This window comes from Trichosurus vulpecula, chromosome 4 (assembly GCF_011100635.1).
Source record: "Trichosurus vulpecula isolate mTriVul1 chromosome 4, mTriVul1.pri, whole genome shotgun sequence".
NCBI lineage: Eukaryota > Metazoa > Chordata > Mammalia > Diprotodontia > Phalangeridae > Trichosurus > Trichosurus vulpecula.
The window spans coordinates 14,531,864-14,546,218 of record NC_050576.1 but is presented as its reverse complement, the minus strand read 5'-3'; the positions used below and the strand labels follow the sequence as shown (position 1 = coordinate 14,546,218).

Here is a 14,355-nt window from a genome sequence, read left to right as displayed (position 1 = left end):
GAGTCTTTACTGTGCAAAGACACTTTAAACACAGTTGGAACAAAGGACAGATCCTCCCTTACCCAATAAATGAGCTTCCTCCAAGGCCATGGCTTTAGTTTCTAGCTTAGGTTCTTAATTCATCATTTTATGAAGGAGGAAAAGATCATGTATTTAGCTACCTCTTTCTCTCTCTCCTCTCTCCTCTCTCTCTCTTTCTGCCTCTCTCTCTCTCTGCCTCTCTCTCTCTGTCTCTCTCTCTCTTTGTAGCTCTCTTTCTGTCTCTGTCTCTCTGTCTCTGTCTCTTCTCTCTCTCTCTTCCTGCATATATATGCATATTAGATATATATATATGTATATATATATACATACACATACACACACATATATTTATAGATATAGCAGTGATTTATAAAATGTAAAAACTGTATGGGTACCAAGGGAAGGGCAATGTCAGATTTTATGTTTTCTTACAGTGTGAAAATGCCCAAGAAGCCAAGAGGCCAAGAGACCCGGAGACTCTATTTGATAACAGATCAAGAGTACAGTCAGGGAGGCATTGTCTCCTACTCCTGAAACAGGGCTGTTCACCGTGGCAGCTGTCTAAACTCCCATCCCACCTAGTTGTTTTTTCATGACAGGAAGTGATGAGTGCCACACCTGGTTGAGAAAACTGCCTTAGAAGAAGCAAGGAGAAAAGAGTGACAGGTTCAGTGAGAATTGGGTTTGGAGGTGAGGTTCAGGCCTCTAAAATTAAAGGAAATGCAGTTCTTATACCTCTCCTTGGTTAATTCCACTTTAGCTTGGTGAGGGGTGGGGGTGGGAGAGGGAGAGAGAGAGAAACAGAGAGAGAGAGAGAGAGAGAGAGAGAGGCGGGGGGGGGGGGAAGGAAGGAAGGAAGAAAGGAAAGGAAGGAAGGAAGGAAGGAAGGAAGGAAGGAAGGAAGGAAGGAAGGAAGGAAGGAAGGAGGGAAGGAAGGAGAGAGGGAGGGATGAAGGAAGGAAGGAAGGAAGAAAAGGAAGGAAGAAGGAAAGAAGGAAGGAGAGAGGCAGGAAGGAAGAAATAGGAGAGGAGAGGGAGAAAAAAGAAAGAGAAAAAGGGAGAAAGGAAGGAAGGGAGAAAAAAGGAAGAAATAGGACTATAGGATCATAGATGTATGGAACTAAAAAAGACCCTAAAGGTCAGAAAATCAGAAAGTAAGGGAAGGAAGAAGAGAAGAAAGAATATCTGGGCCTTTTCATTTTCTCTGTTTCTTCAAAAAACCTTATGCCTCTGGTACCTTGGTGAATGGCCATGTGACTTTTGGCAAGTACTGGCACCCATGGCCTGTTTCCTCATCTACACCTAGGCGGTGAGGGTGTCTAGCTAAATGAACTCTGAGGTTGCTCCCAGCTCTATGATCAGCCATCTCATTCCTTTTTCTCTTACATCCTCCTCTCAGCACAAATTTCTGATTAATCTGATGAGGAATGAATGGAGGGGGAGCCACCAACTGAAATGCAGCTTTTTTCCCTCCAGACTAGAAGGCTTAGCATAGTCTTTTCCACTTTTCCCCTAAGTGCCGCCCCTCACATGCTTGATCGTTGACTTACTGAAAAGGAAGGAAGGGATTAGGGCAAAGGATCAAACACGTAAAATTAGGTTTTAATACGAGGAAACAAAAAATATGGAAGAAAAACTACTAACCTAAAAGTGAATCACTGAAGTTCAACAAGAACTGAATTCAGCCACTTCCCCCCTTGTTTGGAGAACATTTCCTTCCCTTCTTCCACCCCTCCCAACACCCAGCTGCCAGTATGTCATAGTAAACATGACTTAAGTTGGAATGCTCTGTCACTTACTGGCAACGTAACCCTGGAAAAGTATCTTGGCCTCTCTTGTCCTCCTAAGGTGGTTGGACAGAGCTGCTTCTGAGGTTCCTTCTAGATCTGAAACCTAGAGCCAATGATTATAAACATGGGACATTATCATCTTTTTGGGACATGGGACAAGGGACATCATCATCAAACTTCTCTCTAAGCTCTATTTCAGGGACTCTCAGCCTTGTTAATGTCACTACCCTTTGGCAGTCAAGTGAAACCTCACTCATTCTCAGAACAATGATTTTAAATGCATAAAATAAAATATATAGGATTACAAAGAAAAGGGCAGCTAGGTGGCACTATAGAGCAGAGACCACCAAGTCTGGAGTCAAGAAGACTCATGTTCCTGAGTTCCAATCCAGCCCCAGGCATATACTAGCTGTGTGACTCTGGGCAAGTCACTCAAGCCTTTTTGTCTCAGTTTCCTCAACTATAAAATGAGCTATAGAAGGAAATGGCAAACCATCCCAAGATATTTGCCAAGAAAATCCCAAATGAGGTCATGAAGAGTTGAATGTGATTGAAAAACAACCAAACAACAACAAAGGAAATCAATTATCCTGAAGCGCTTATTCAAATAATTTTAAAGCAAGGTCACACACCTTAAGAATACTATGGGAATCTGTTTTCTTTGGTTGTACTTATATGACACAAGGCATTGAGATATGGCGGTTATAGAAAAATAAATACTTGAAAATTTAGAAAATAAATGACTACAGTATGTTTTCTTCAAATGCCTGCTCATTGATCTTCAGAACCATCTTGTGAAATAGTTAAGGTTAGATAATTCAGTATCAGAGAAGTACAATGACTTTCCCAAGATCACACAGCTCATTAGTACAAAGGTAGAATGAGAACTCAGATCTTCAAACTGGCATTCCAATGCTTTTAAGATGCTCTATTGACAGCTAGCTGCCTCGGAATCTGACTGAATTGAATTAACTGGTACCTTTATGGCCCTGGCCTAGTACTGGGAGAGGGAAAAGTTTCTAATATGGTCCTCTCTATGGATACCTGGCAGGTAATGTAACTGCAGCGGAGCAGAATGAACACTGAAGCTAGGACCAAGACAACTGAGTTAAAAGACTAACTGAGCTCCCTACTTGTTGTGTGACCTTGAACAGCTTGCATAGACTCTCTGCCTCAGTTTCTTTATTTGTAAGATAATGATACCCTCTGTCCCACTACCTACCTCAGAACTGTTGTAAAGATGAAAAAAAGGTAAGGAAAGCATTTTATAAAACATCGACCAAGACATTTATCATTGCCCTTTTTTAAATATAAGACGTGATTTCATTGGTATAGCAAACTCCCCCTACCAATGCGGATGGGCAGTTTGGAGTCTTAAGGAGTTGCTTGGGGCACAGTTGAGAGACTTGTCCAGGCTCACACAGCCAATATGTGTTAGATTAGAAGGAAGACTTGAAGGCAGGTCTAACCACCTCCAAGGCTGCCTCTCTACCCACTGTGCCACACACAGCCTTTTCTTAACATCAACATTCTTATTATCTATCAAGTTGGTGAAAACATGTAGATCTGCACTCTTCCTCCAGGAAGGATCCACTCATGCATCAGTGGTTCAACATCCTGACATAGGGCATACCCTGACTCAGTAATTGAGTCCTGCCAAAGGTGTCGCAAGAATTCACAGACCCTGGACCACAGCTGTCAGCTCTGCCAAAGAGTGAGGCAGGGCTAAAGGGAGGACAGCTTCCGAAGCAGAGAGATTCAGTAGGGGATCAGAGGTGATGCAAGGAGCCACCCTGGGCATAGATGGGCCAGGAAATCCTGTGTCAGGCAGGCCAGCCAAAACACAAAACATGGGTGAAAGAAAGAGAATGAAGTGGGGGGCAGGAGGTAAGCCAGGAGAGGAGATCATTGAGGAGCACCATAGTGTGGAGAGCTCAGAGAAAGAGGAAGACAGGGCAGAGAACAGTATCACTGGAAGTCAAAAGGAAGGTGGAGGTGGGGTGGAAGGGTGGCTCCAGATCCCCAGGCTAGTGCTCTAAGATAAGGAATCTCCAGAGACAAAGCTTAGCACAGTGCCCAGCACAAAGAAAGAACTTAATGTCTCATAAGGCAGAGAACTCTGGAGTCAAATGCTGTCTCTGCTGCCTACCTGTGTAGGCAGCTGACCTTTCCTCCTTTCTGGGCCTCAGGTTCCTCATCTGTAAAATTGGGGAGTTGAACTAGGTGACCCTAGATCTATATGACTGAATAATAAGTGGAAGTGGAGGCAGCAGCCCAGTAAGAGACCATGCTCGATCCTGGCCCAATTATGGGCTCTGGAACAGAAGCACCAGGTAGAGGCACAAAGCAAAAGTGAAGTGGCTTCTGGATCCTGAAGCCACCAAAATTCTTATGGCACCAAAAGTGTGATTTTTGAATGAGTCGAGCAGGTTGAAAATCAAGAGATCTGGGTCCTTGCCCCAGCTCCATTATCGTAACAGAAAATATGCAGGATTTGGAGCCAGAAGATCTGGATTCGGCTACTGACTACTTGTGTGATATTGGGAAGTCACTTAATTTCTCTGGGTCTCAGTTTCTTCAAATGAAAAATGGGGGGGATTGGCCTAGAGGACTTTGAAGGTGCTTCCAAACTGAAATGTTTGATCTTATGAACCACTTATGTCATCTTAGAGGTGAACGACTTCATTTCTCTGTGCCTTACTTTCCTCATATGTAAAATTGGCATATTAGACTAGACCATCTCGAAGGCCCCCTCCAACTCTAAAATTCCATGATGCCTCCAAAGCATCCAGTTTAGCCACTGGTTTCTAAATGACTTAAGATAACTCTTTGGGCCAGAAAAAAACCTCTTTGGCAGCATATTTCCATCTGAGAGAATAAATCATGTCATAATCACATGACGACCCCCTTAGCGCAGGATAGTGTTATTGGTGTGTGCATTGAATAAAGACAGCAAAAAGATCTTCTGGTCAAATCAGAGAAGTGAAAGGCAGGAAACACAACTCCTAGCCTAGGCACTGAGAGTCCTTGTTGGGGTCACTTCAGATAAATGTGTGCAAAGCACTTGGAGATCTTCTGAAGTGCCATGATTCTGACATACCGAATTGAAAAGTATTAGCATTTGTACTAAAGACCAAACTCCTTGGTCTAACATTCAAGCCCTTCTGCAATCCATTGCCACCTCCCCTTTCCATGATTTGTTCAGAGGAGTTACCTCCACATAGAATCCCAGGATTCAGAGCTGGAGGGACCTCAGAGGCCATCTCTTCTTGTTTTGTTTTGGGGCGGGGCAGGGCAATTGGGGTTAAATGACTTTCCTAAGGTCACACAGCTAGTACATGTATCAAAGTGCCTCAGGTCGAATTTGAACTCAGGTCCTCCTGACTCCAGGGCCAGTGCTCTACTCACTGCGCCACCTAGCTGCCCCGAGGCCATCTCTTCTGACCCAAACTTCAATCAATTGATCTACAAGCATCTCTCATTTACCATGGGACAGGTAAAGTGCTAAGCATCAGGGATATAATGAAAAAGCAAAAACAACTTCTGTCTTCAAGAAGTTTACAATCTAATAGACCACAACATATATAAATCAAAATTTACAAGGGAGACCCAGAGTGGATTGAAAGTAAGAGACAGGGAAGGGGCTGGCAACTGGCACCTGAAGGATAATGCACATTTTGGTGCATCTAACAAGGGGTCATCCAACCTTTGCTTGAAAATTCTCAGTGAGGGGGGATCTGTTAGGCAGCTAGGTAGGTCAATGGGCAGGGCATTGGACCTGGAGTCAAAAAGACTTCAATTTAAAGCCTACCTTGGGTACATTTTGATTGTATTACCTTGGGCAAGTCATTTAACTTTTTTCTGCCTCAGGTTCCTCATCTGTAAAATGGGGAGAAGAATAGCCCTTATCTCCTAGGGTTGTTGTAAATAAGATAACATATGTAAACATGTTTTGCCAACCTTAAAGAGCTATACAAATGTTAGCTATAATTATTATTATTATTATATATAGTACTAGCTACTGTCGTGATATTTTTGATAATAAAAGCAATAATCAATAACTATGGCATTCAAAGTCCTTCCTAACCCTTTACCAACTTAGCCCCTCCCTCCTTTGCAGTCTTCTTACTCCTTATATATCCCGCCCCCCACACACACACACTTACTCTGCAATCCAGTCACCCTGGCCTTCTAGCTGTTCCTTGAACAAGACCCCCCACCTCCAGACAGTGGGTATTTTCACTGGCTCTGCCCCACACCTGGAACACTCTCCCTCCGTATCTCCACCTCTGGTTTCCCTGCCTTTCTCCCAGCTTAAATTACAGCATGTACAAGAAGCCTTTCCCAACTCCTCTACATCTTAGTGCCTTCCCTCTGATTATTGCCTCTTCGCCCTATAACCTCACAGACAATTGTTTGCACATTTTCTCCCCCATTCAAGTGTGAGAGCCGAAACTGCCTTTTGCCTTCTTTGTATCCTCACCACTTAGCAAAGTGCCTGGCACATAGTAGGTGCTTACTTCACACACACACACACACACACACACACACACACACACACACACACACACACACACACACGACAGCCCATTCTACTTTGGGACAGCTCTTCTGGTTAGGAAGTGTTTCCTGATGTCAAGCCTCAACCTTCACTGCTCCTCATTCTTCCCTCTAATGCAGAACTGAACTAGTCTGACCATTCATCCTCTCTCTCACCTACAAGAGTCCTCCGAAGACTTGCAGACAGCTCTCAGATCCTGACTAAGAACACTCTTCTTCATGTTCAACATGTCCAGTTCCTGAGAGCTTTAACAAGTACCTGGCTCATAGTAAGCACCAAATAAATGCTTTCTCAGCCCATCATCCTATCTACCTACCTACAAGCCTACCTGTCCTGCCCTACCTGTCCTGTCTGCCTCTTCTGAACATTCCCTAGTTTATCACTGTCTTTCCTAAAATGCGACTCCCAGAGCTGCCCACAATACTCCAGATACTCCAGGGCAGAGCACAGTGGGACTAAAGCTCTTCATTCCTGGAAGTTCTGCACCCTCTTAATGCAACCCAAGAGCATGTTGGCTTTTTTTTGGCTACTATGTCATACTGTTCACCAATATTGCATTTACAATCCACTAAGACACTCAGATCATTTTCAGACAAACTACCCAAACATGTACTCTATGCTCCTACTAAACTGGTCTACTATTGGTCCTTCCACTGCCCCCACAGGCCCTTTGAACACTTTTCTTGGTCTTTTTGCTTTGCATACCTGGATTCCCTTCTCTTTCCCTCTTTGTCCACTCATCTTTTAACATCTATCTCAAATTTGACCTCTTCTACATGAAGCCTTCCCTGATTGCCCTGCTTAGTTAGTTATCTTGAGCACAATTGAGCCTTGGGGTCCAAATCTAGTGTTGTTGCAAAGGCTAAACAGATCTGGGTTCAAATCCTGGTTCTGCCACTTACTACATGTGTGATCTTGGACAAATCACTCGGACTCTTTAGCTACTAGTTTCCTGTCAGGTAAAATGAGAGGATTGAATGAGATGATTTCTAAAGTCACTTCCCACTCAAGCTCCAGGATTCTATGATATTAACACCATCTGCATGATTGCAAAATGGAGATTAATTCTAGTTTGGAACATTTTAAATTGCCTTTCCAGAGGGAATATTTTCTGCCTTGACCTTCTCAAGAGATCCCCGATCCTTTCAGCAAAGGCAGTCACTGGCTAACATACATAATAGCCCTTTCAAGACATTTGATTATAAAAAAAAACTTCTATAATGCAAAGTAATCTGAAGTTCAAAAGGGATGATATGATTAGTCCAAGACCACCCAGCCCCAAAGAGGCCAAGATGCCAGACTGGAATGCTATATGCTTCAAATCTCAAACATTTTCCTAGTACACCTCCTGCCTCCATACCTTTGTCCACACAGGCTTTCCCCCAGGCCCTCCACATATCCTCCTGTAAATCTTTGTTCCCTTCCAAAGCCTAGCTCAAGTACCCTCCTTGCAGGGTCTTTGCCATTCCCCCCAAGTATTAGTGCTTCCTGCCCCCTAGTTTAAACAGAATCAGAGAATTTCAGAGGTCCACAGCAGAAATCTAGTCCAACTTTATACAAATTTAATATATATTTGTAAATGTACACACGAGTGAAGTAGAGTAGTTAAATGACAGAATTTGAACCCAGACCTTCCTGACTGCAAGTTGAGCACTCCATAGGATGTTTAAATGGGAGGGGAGTTGTGTATGACATTTGTTTCACACTTCTGTGTATGCATTGGGATGGGGGAGGGGAGGGGATAATTTTTAAGAACTCTCTTCAACATTATCCAGACTCTGACCTGCTTTCTCTAATTCATCCCAAGATAACACTCCACGGAAGGGTTTGGGCAAACGTTTTTCGTTTGTGCACAAAAGATCATGCGAGCCCACAAGGTGTTTTCCTGAAATCACACAAAGAATATTCTCTGCATGGATGATACCAGGGGTGTGTCACGTTTGGCGGTTGCTACCATCCACGTCTGGTACCACGGGGTGGTACAACTCCTGCTACCATTCTCCCTCACCACAAAGTATAAGGCAGAGGAATTGGTGTGAAAGTTTTCCGGAGCCCTTGAATTCATCAATGCAGCCGCCCCTCTCACCACCATCTAGCGAGCCAAAGATCCCTGAAAACCAAAGGCAGACACACAACAGGGACTCAATGAGGCCTCGAGGCTTTAACCAAACCGATAGATCTGTGGAGACAACCTACACCAAAAGCCGATCATTTTCAACCTCAAAGATAAGAAAAAAGCAAGCGCCTCCCCCCCCCCCCCCCCCCCCCCCCCGCACATCCCAGCCCTACCCTCACTCTGCTCTGAATGTATCCTTCCACAGGATACAAATGTAGCAGACTTCGGTTCCTACTACTCTCGCGGCCCCAGGCAGCAGAAGAGATCCAGAGCTCAGTCAAGTTCGGCCTGTCTACGCGTTAGAGGCCCGCGCTTAGAGACCAGGGCTTTTACAAGCTTTCTGAGACCGTAAACTTCGGCAGTACCGAATAGCCAGTGAGGCTCGTTGTCTTCTTTTATTTGAAACACCCCTTTTAATTGCGCCTCTCCTGACTCGTCCAGAGCCCGAAGATGGCAGACAAGCAGGATTTCCACCGTGTCCAGGGACCCCTCAATGAAGCACCTCCTAGTCTGTTCTCCTGACAACCCAGGACGTCAGGCAGAAAGTCTGCCTCCTCAAGGGCTGGCTGCAAACACCTGATCCTAAGAAACCATATTCTCTCATCTCCCTGGAAGCTTCTGGACAAATATGAAAACAACACACACGCAGACAGCCCACATCTATCTATCAGATCTTGCGGGGGGAGGGGAGCAGGAGAGAGACTCCTCGTTCTTATCTCGACTCATCGCGGGGCCGTTCTTTCTAGCCCTGACGTTTCTTGGTCTGACTTGTTTGTCTGTGCCCCTGGCCCTAGCACAGGAAGGGGGTAAAAAGATGAGTGATCCAGAGGCTTGGTTTCAATCTCTTTCTCCCTTAAAGGTGAAATCGGGGATAATCTGAGGTACTCTCTTGGGGTCCCCCCTCCTCACCTTTCGGCATCCCTCCTAAACTGAGGAGTCTCAGGCCCCCGAATGGGGTGGGGGAGGGGTGGGTCAGCGTGGCACTTCTTCCTTGGGCACCGAGAAGGAGGGGGGGAAACATGTCTGAGCCCCTATTAGTCAGTGCCCCGGCACCCCTGCCCTCTGGGAGTTCTCGGGGACTTGGAGAGCAAAGATTTGGTGATAGCTTGTAAGAGGGAGGAGGAAAAAAATCTCACACTCCCCCGCCTCATTCCCACCAAGATACTGCTCCTACCTGGACCTCCGCGGGATCCAGTTTGGAGCCCAGAATAGAGAGAAGTCTCCGAGAGAAGTGTCCTCCACCTCCCGCAACCCCAGAAGCCCAACGCCCCCCCCCCCACCCCGCCCCACTCTAGGGGCCGCACGCAGGATGTACTTGGCCCACATAAACAGGATGTCAGACGGCGCGTTCCGATCTTGTTTAAGAAAACTTTGTATTTTAATTGAACCACACAGAGCGGGGGGTGAGGGGGCTAAAGATAGAGGGGCCTTAACCTTAGATGTGCCGCTATCAGTCGATCCCAGCTGGGGACCCCCGGGGCAGCGCTGACTGCCCTGCGCTCCAAAACTGGAAATCCCCGATCCCGCCCGCTGCTGTCGCCAGCCCTTGAGTAGCCCTGGGGAGCGCCCAGCCGCCCTCCCCCGTCAGTAGGGGAGTGGAGAGAGCAGCTGTGAGAACGTTACCCCCCCCTCTCCCCGCCGCATCCTGCAGCCCCCCATTTCCTGCCCCATCTGGCAGACCCCTGCCGCCACCTCCCCCGCCTTGGCACTCACCACTTCCGCGTGCTGCTCCGAACTCGACTGGGAGGCAGACCGACAGGCAGCAGCCGGGCCCCCGGGCCCCCGGGCCCAGTTCGGCTCGGCTCGCTAGGCGGCCAGGCCCGCGCTGCCAGCCCTCATGGGGCAGAGCGGTACAGGCCGAGGGCGCGGCGGTCTGGGCGCAGGACGCAGGCAAGACCGGGGGCGCTACACTGCGGGAGGAACAAGCGTACCGCCGGCAGCTCAGCCAGCCAGCTTGTTCAGCTTGGCGCGGCTCGGCTCGATTCAACTTTGGGGCAGCGACCTGGGTTGCTTCGGCAGTCCAGCCCCGCCTCCTCTGCCCGCTTCGGCTCCGCCTCTCCTCGTCCCTTCTCGGTTTTGGGGAGGCGCAATTGCCGCCGCAGCCGCAGCCGCTTGACTCGGCCTTCAGAGCCTCTGGGCGGTCCAGGGCGGTCCGGCAGCTAGTCTTGACACCTCGCCCCCTTCTCACCTCCGGTCAGCTGGGGCTGGGGCTGGGGCTGAGGCGGTGGTTGTGGCAATCGCCCTGAGAAGGGAGTGGAAAGGCCGCCAGAGCCCGCCCTCCGTCCAGCTGACATCACTCGAATGACAGCTCTAGCCTGGAAGCGAGATGAAGGTGGGGGTGGGGAGACAGACGGGCAGGGCTTGGGCACAGCTGCCACCTCCTTCCCTCCCCTCCTCTGCCCTCCCCTGCCCTTCCGCACCCTCCACGCGAATTCACCGTGCGATTTCGGGGTGAGGAGTGAGTGGGCAGCAGATTTATCCATCCAGGACTCCCAAGGCGGGGATGCTCAGGTAGGAGCCCTGCACACAGGGAGAAAGGCATTGCCTCGGGGACGCTCCTGTTCTCTGGGGAACTGACAAGGAAAAGAAGAAACTGAGACCTTTGGCCTTTTTTTTTTTCTTCTTTCATAATGTGGAAAGAAAATTATTGAGAAGAAATGGCTGAAAAAAGACAGGACCTAAGGTCTAGGACCATGTTGCCATTATAACTCATTGATTTTAGATCCCTACGTTTAATAGGAGCAGCCGGGAATGGAAAAAGGACAAGTCTTCAGGGCCAGCGTTCAAGTCTTCAGATGTTCTGACTCTGCATCTGGTTCAGGGACTTGGGTCTGTAAGGGACCTGCTAGTCCAATATGCTCATTCTTACAGGAAAAAAAAAAATGAAGGCCAAAGAGTGTATGTGACTTAACCAAGGCGTTGAGTTCAAAAGACTCCCAGAAGCTCTTTAAGTTCTAAGGCAGTGACTGATAGGCGCTGGTGGAGGGAATTCACCCACCAGAAGTTCCCTACACCAATGAAATCAGGGCTCCTCTCTGAAGTTTCCAAAGCTCCTCATGTCAACCAGGCCATGTGGTATAAGAGAAAAAAGGGCTAGTTTAGAACATCTGGATTTGAGTCTTGGTTCTGTTGCTAATCAGCTTAGCCTGATTTGGACTCTCTGGGCCTCAGTTCTCAAGTTGTAAAATAGATTGAGCTAAGTAATGTCTAAGGTCCCTTCCATTGCTAACCATCTAGGTAGGGAGGGAGCTTGCTTTAATGCTTTAGGGTCCTCAAATGTGTTTCCTAAAAACCCATTGAGATAGGTAGTATTATGTATGTTGTTAATATAAATAGGGAAGCTAAGGCTCAGGGAAGTCAGAGGGGTAAAGCAAGTGGACCGTGGCACACAGCTGTGATGTGTCAAAGGCTCAGGTCACCTGACTCCAAATCTATCAGTCTTATGACTAAACAAGGATGCCTTTTGCCCATGGGAGTTGGGGGACCTGCAATTTGCATACTTGTGACTTGGGTCTCCTACCTTCAGTAACCCAAAATCATATCTCCATAACACTTTGTTCTGTGCGATCAGTAGTGAAAGTATTTCTTTTTTTAATTGGAACCTGTGATGTCCTTGGAATGGGGAACTTCAGGTATGTCAGTTCACTCTACCAATGCAGATATCACACCTGCTCAATCTCTCCCTTGTGACTTTAGCAGACCACCTGGGGCCCCTAGTCAGGGAGACACTTACTCAGAGTCCCCACCAGTGTGCCTGAGGGCCAGCCTTACATTTTTAGGCTTCCTGTTTCTGAGGCCAAGGACACCAAGCTGTCTGGATTAACCATTCAATGCCTCAGGCAATGCCACACTCCAAGTGGCAGAACTGAGGCAAATTTCTCTAGTTCCTCTGCCTCCTGCATTCTCCAGCTGGGAGCATGTCTGCTGAGAGGCTTAAGAAACTCTCCATCGGCAATAATTAAACTCAGGTTACTAAGCTTTTGTTACCTCTTTTGACACCTTACCCTGGCTTGGAAGGGGACAATGGATTCTTCAAAACCAGGCCTGCAGAATACACACTTTCATAGGCCTGGCCAAGCTGGCAACCTTTTCTATTTTGCCTGGAAACAGCCTTCCTGCCAGACCTCCTAGGACCAGACTAGTAACTAGAACCTTGTCATCAGGGGAAGCTCCTTGCCAGGTGGGGCATAGGACAGTGCATTTTGGGGCTGAAACAATTCTCGAAATTCATTTGCTGAAGTGTAAAGGGTTGTGATATGAGTAGGCAGGAGAAGCCACAAAGGTGAATTCATAAACCCCTGAACTATGTCCTGAGCAAGGCTTTGTTGAGTTGTGAGCCAGAGGACAATATTTTATATACCCAGTTAAAAGTGGTAGCACCCTGGGCAAGTCACTTTATCTGAAGAAGTGAAGCTGGCAAAGGACTGGGAAGCAGGAGGAACTGGGTTCAAACATTGCCTCTGACATTTAATAGATAGGTGACTGTAGGCAAATCACAACCTTTCTCAGCCCCAGTTTCCCAAGATAACATTTGTAAAGCAGTTTACAAACCTTAAAATACTAGCAAAAAAGAAAATCCTACTTCAGACATTTACTAAGCTGCGTGAACCTGGACAATCACATAATGTTTGTCTGCTTTGATTTCCTCAACTACAAAATCAATCAGTGAGTATATGAAACACCTACTATGTGCTAGACACTGTGCTAAGTGATGGGGATACAAAAAGAAAGTAGGGATAGTAATGCACTGACCTCCTGCAAACCTTCAAGGTGACAGTGACAATAGTAAGTGTTGCTCTGTCTGAGCCACCCACTCGCCTGCCTCGCAGAACCTGAGCTGGAGGGACCTCAGAGCCTCTCCTGTCCAAAAGGTTAGAGAATCCCTTCAGCATGATCGCTGACAAGTGATCCAACCTTGGTTTGAAAGCCAATGGGGAGACCTTCAACCCCAGTCCATGCTCCTTTCAGATAGGTCTAATTGTTAGCAACTTTTCTTTTGCATCATATTATTCATCCTCATGAACTGTATGTTGGATCCAAATTGGCCTGCCTCATCTTCGGTCTACACATCATGCTATCTCCCACCTACAGGCCTGTGCACAGGCTCCTCACTCAATGCCTGATATACTTTCCCAAAGATCAAATGATGATATGTGTAAATAACTTAACACAGTCCCTAGCATACAGTAGGTGCTTAATAAATATTTATTCACTTTGCTTCCACCTCATAGAATTTCAACATCCCTTCAAAGTTCAGCTCCAATGCCACCTCCTAGTGAAGGCTTTTCTTGACTTTCCCACACTGTATCTCTCAGACTTCTGCTCCGAAGTTCTTGCAAGGTAATAGGCATTATACTGACTTGAGCTCTTATCTCCCCAAATAGGCTGCATTCTCCCTGAGGGCAAGGACTGAATCTTACTCATCTCTGTGTCCCTATCAGGACTGGCACAGACCCGGCCAAAAACAAAAATCCTGCTTCAGACATTTACTTAGCTTGTGTGAACCTGGGTAATCACATGGTTTTTGTCTCCTTCAGTTTTCACATCTGTAAAGTCAGCCTGAATGGACAGCTTGGTTTTTTGGAGATATTTTCTCTAATTTCCATTTTTAGTGATGTCTCTTCATTTTTTTTCGGGGCCCTCATTTAAAAAAAAATAAATCCCTCTGCTACCCAGTGAGCCATCCATTATCACAAAGAATAAAAAAAAATAAAGAGCAAAAAAGGAGTTTCATCAAAACTAACCAAGATACCAACTGAGTCTGACAGGGCATGGAACATTTCACACCCAGAATCCCACACCTCTGCAAAGGAGGGAGGGAGGTGCTTAAGGGGCAGGACTTGGTTGTTATAATCATGCAGCATTTG

The 14,355-nt window shown here is 46.7% G+C and overlaps 1 protein-coding gene across 2 annotated transcripts in view; it reads right to left on the bottom strand.

The window, feature by feature from the left end:
• Nucleotides 1-10,800, bottom strand: part of JAK1 (Janus kinase 1) — a 161,886-nt gene extending 151,086 nt beyond the window's left edge. The window contains exon 1 of one of the 2 annotated variants that reach the window (XM_036756434.1): nt 10,202-10,800. The gene's annotated coding sequence lies outside the window, so the exon portion shown is untranslated. The remainder of the gene's footprint in view (nt 1-10,201) is intronic. The other variant, XM_036756435.1, reaches the window with a different exon arrangement.
• Between the last annotated feature and the right edge of the window lie 3,555 nt (nt 10,801-14,355).